The sequence below is a fragment of the Panthera uncia genome, chromosome X (assembly GCF_023721935.1).
Source record: "Panthera uncia isolate 11264 chromosome X, Puncia_PCG_1.0, whole genome shotgun sequence".
NCBI lineage: Eukaryota > Metazoa > Chordata > Mammalia > Carnivora > Felidae > Panthera > Panthera uncia.
In genome coordinates, this window is record NC_064817.1 from 107,035,975 (window position 1) to 107,040,930 (window position 4,956).

Below are 4,956 nucleotides of genomic sequence, written 5' to 3' on the forward strand. Positions count from 1 at the left end.
GCCTGGCCTCCTTGCCGGCTCTCTGGACATGGGCCCACATCGGTCACCATGAAGCTGGCTGCACTGCAAGGACCTCTGGGATCTGGTGACCTCTGGGAGTGGATTTGACGGAAACACCTCAGAGGCATCTCTGCTAACTGGCTTTCTTCCTCCCTGGTGCTGTCTCCTCCACTGTCCTGCCTGCCTGCCAGCCCTTTGCAACTCCGCCCATCTGGCATGCGGGTCCACGCTGACAGCTGACCTTGGCAGAAGTCATGGAGCAACCCGAAAGGATTAACAGGGAAGCACAGCGGCCTGGTTCTCCCTAGGGAGATTCGCCTTTCTCTGAGTGCTCTAACTCCTTCCTCATGCAGGACATGGGTGGGAGCAAAAACCACCCAGCACTTCAGAGGTGAACTGGACAATTAGTGTAGTAAGGGAGACCCTGCACCCTCACTGAGGCCTGCAGATCAGTGGCAGGCTGAGTGCCCGAGACCCAGAGAGGCCTCCTAGAGATGCAGTCTTGGGGAGCCGCTTCTGAGGGGTCCTTTTAGGGACCAAGGTTCGCTCATGCCTGGCAGGGCTGCGTAAAGACTGTCCAAGGGAGCTTGGACATGAATAGCTTTAAAGGCAACTATTTCCAAGTCCTTGGTTCCATACGTTCTTCTTCCTAAAACTGATCCTGAGGAAAACTCTGAGGGAGGTTCTCCCTCCCCACCTCGCCTTCATCACCACCCAGCCTCCACTCCTACCTGCTCTGATCTTGCCGTGGTGTGTTGCCCCAGGGTTTAAGGCATCCGAGGAGCCAAAGAGGCTTTAAACCATCCTGCCTGGGGAACTGAATGACGAATGACTAGGTAGGGAATCCTGCATATCAAATAGTTTACTGGGTTTTTTCTTTTAGACAGAATTGAAGAATTTATTTTTTTTAATTAAAATTTTTTTAATGTTTATTTATTTTTGAGCAAGGGAGAGAGAGCGCAAGTAGGGGAGGGGCAGAGCGAGAGAGAAAGACACACAATCCAAAGCAGGTCCAAGCTCTGAGCTGTCAGCACAGAGCCCGATGCGGGGCTCAAACTCACAAACCGCAAGATCATGACCTGAGCTGAAGTTGGATGCTTAACTGACTGATCCACCCAGGCGTCCCAGAAGAAGGATTTATTAATTAATTGATCAGCTGATAGATCATTGGGAAAAAATTGGTGATAGTTCAGTATTTGATTTAAGCCATATAACTCTAAAGGAAATTTAAAAGTTTTGAGCGACCCTGCTATAACAAGATTCTGCCTGTGCTCACTGACATATCATCTCTGGAAAATGGGAAATAGAGATATAATTGGTGATGAGCCAGACCTCATTCGGGAGATAACTAATATTCATTCATGATATGAACTAATTTCAAGAAATTCATTTGTACCATTAGGAGTGGGATATTCAATAAGCATGCTTTGTTTATAAGCGCCCAAATTTATAATATATTTGTTTAATCAATAGTGTTTAATAATAATAATCAAAAGAAACACATTAACACTTAGAGCCTCATGGTTATAGGACATTTCCCACCTCTTTGTATGTATTCTAAAAGAAATTTATTGAAGCATGATGCACAAACAGAAAAATGCTCAACTATTAAGTGTATAGCTCAGTGAATTCTCACTAAATGCATGGCTTTGTAACCACCACCCAGATCAAGAAAAAGATCATTACCAGCACATTAGGAGTGGGATGGTTGGGTCATAGGGTTTATATACGTTTACCTTCTTTAGATACTGCCAAAATGTTTTTCAAAATGTACAATCTGCATTCCCCCTGGCAGTGTATGAGGGGTTCACTTGTCCCTTGTCCTTCTCAACTTTTTTTGAAATTGGCTGGCTCTTTCATTTCAGCCATCCTGGTGAGTAGTAGGATTATGGTTTTAATATGCATTTCCTTGATGATCAATTAAGATGAGCACCTTTTCCTATGTAGAATACATGGTCAGTGAATATTTGAATATACTTTTTTTTTTTTTTTTTTGCAAAGTGCCTGTTAAGTCTCTTGCCCGTATTTCTATTGGGTTCTTTTTTTGCTACTGATGTGTTTGATTCTGAATTTGAATCCTTTGTTGGATACATGTGCTGCAGATGTCTTCTCCCACTCTGTGGCTTGCTGTTTCACTCACTTAATGATGTCCGTTGAAGAAGAGTTGCCAGTTGTAATGTCTTCCAGTTCATTGGTATTTTCCTTTATCATTAGTGCTGTTGGAGTCTTGGTTAGGAAAAAATCACCTACGCCAAGGTCATGCAGATATTTTTCTATGTTTTCATTTACAAGTCATATTATTTTACCTTATATATTTAGATATAAAATTCATCTGGAATTGACTTCATACCCAAGAGGTGGTATATCCATTCAGTGGATAATTCTTTGGCCAGAAAAGGGAATGAAATATTGATACATGCTACGACGTGGACAAACCTCAAGAAACAATATGCTGACCAGGCACTGAAGCTCATATACTATATGGTTCCATTTATGTGAAATATTCAGTATAGGTAAATCCATAGAGACAGAAAACAGATTAGTGGTTGCCAGAGGCTGGGGAGGATGGGCGTCTCCTTTGGGGTAATGAGAATGTTTTCAAAGCAGATGTGATGAATGCACAACATAGTGAAGGTACTAAATGCTACTTAATTGTACACTTGTTTGTGAGGTCCACCCACGTTGTAGCATGTATCAGTTGATTCCTTTTTAGGCTGAATTATGTTCCATTGAATAGATATACCATATTTTGTTTATTCATTCTTCCACTGAAGGACATTTAGGTTATTTTCATCTTTTGGCTTTGTGAATAGTGCTCTATGAAAATTCATGAATGAGTATTTGTTTGGATGGCTGTTTTCAAAATAATTGAAAATACCAATTCTTTCAGGTATACACCTTGGGGTAGAGTATACACCTGGGTCATTTGGTAATTGTATTTTTTGACTTTTTGAGGAACCTCCAAATGGTTTTCCACAACTGCCCCATTTTACGTTCCTACCAGAATGTACAAGCGTTCCAATTTCTCCACAGCCTCACCAAGACTTGTTAATTTCCATTGTTTTTAATTATAGCTATCCTAGTGGGTGTGAGGTTTTGTGGCTTTTACTTGCATTTCCCCAATGACTAATAATGTTGAGTATCTTTTCATGTGCTTGTTGGCCATATGTATATATTCTTTGAAGAAATGTCTGTTTGAGCCCTTTGCCCATTTGTTAATTGGGTGGTTTGTCTTTTTATAGTTGAATAGTAATAGTTCTTTGTATATTCTGGATAATTGGCCCTTATCATTTATATGGTTTGCAAATATTTTCTCCCATTCTGGAGAAATGCATCTCTTTCTGGATGCACAAAAGTTTTTACTTTTACTGAAGTCCAAGTTATTTATTTTTCCTTTTGTTGCTTATACTTTTGGTGTCATCTTTTAAAAACTACTGCCATACTCAAGGTCATGAAGATTTGACCTGTGTTTTCCTCAGAATTTTAAAGTTTTAACTCCTCGATCATTTAGCTCTTTGAGCACTTAGGTCTTTAGTCCATTTTGAATTAATTTTTGTGTATAATGTAAGGTAGGGGTTCAACTTCATACTTTTTCATGTGGATATCCAATTGTCTCAGCATTATTTTTTTGAAGAGCCAATTTTTCCTCACTGAACGATCTTGCACCTTTGTCAAAAATCAGTTGACTGTAAACGTATGGGCTTATTTCTAGACTCACAATTCTATTCCATTTGTCTGTATATAGCCTTATGCCAGTACCACACTGTTTTGATTCTAATAAATTTTGAAATCAGAAAGTAGAAATCTACCAACATTTTCCCTCTCTTTCAAGGTTTTTCTGGCTATTCGGGATGTCTTGCAATTTTATATCAATTTTAGGGTTGGTTTTTCTGTTTCTGCATAAAAGGCTGTTGGACATTTGATAGAGATTGTACTGAATTTTATAGATTGTTTTGTGTAGTATTGCCACTTTAGCAATAAGTCTTTCAGTCCATAAACGTAGGATGTCTTCACAGAACCCAACATAGGGCTTGATCGTGACCTGAGCTGAAATCAAGAGTTAGACAATGGGGCAGGCACCTGGGTGGCTCAGTCAGTAGAGCATCTGACTTCAGCTCAGGTCATGATCTCGCGGCTCTGCCCCTCCCCTGCTCATGCTCTCTCTCTCTCTCAAAAATAAATAAAACTTAAAAAAAAACAAAACAGTTGGACGCTTAACCAACTGAGCCACCCAGGTTCTCCCGCTAGGTGTTTTAACATTTCTTTCAGTAATGTTTTGTAGTATTTGTTTCAACTTTTGTGCCTCCTTGGCTTAATTTGGTCCAATGTATTTCATTCCTTTTGCTATTACTGTAAATATATTTTATTAACTTCCTTTTCACATTGTTCATTACTCCTATATAAGAATACAACTGATTGTTGCATGTTGATATTTTATCCTGCAACTTTGATGAATTTGTTTATTAGCTCTAGTAGTTTGTGTGTGAATTCTTTAGGGTTTTCTACATTAAGATCATGGAACCTGTGAATATAGTTTTACTTTTCCCATTCCAATATGAGGACTTTTTGGTTTGTTCATTTGTCTCATCGCTCTGGCCAGAACTTCCGGTACAGTGTTGTCCATTTCATCTCAGTTGCCTAATTTGTTGGTGTGCAGTTATTCATAATATTTTCTTATAATCCTTTATATTTATGTAAGGTTGCCACTTTCATTTCTGATTGGAATCTTTCCTCCTTTTTTTTCTTTGTTACTCTAGGTAAATGTTTGTCAACTTTGTTGGTCTTTTCAAAGAGTTACCTTTTTGTTTTGTTGATTCACTGTAATATTTTTCTATTCTCTATCTTCACTCCAATATGTATTATTTAAATTTTTTTTTTAATGTTTATTTTTGGGAGACAGACAGACCGGGGGAGGGGCAGAGAGAGGGGGAGACACAGAATCTGAAGCAGGCTCCA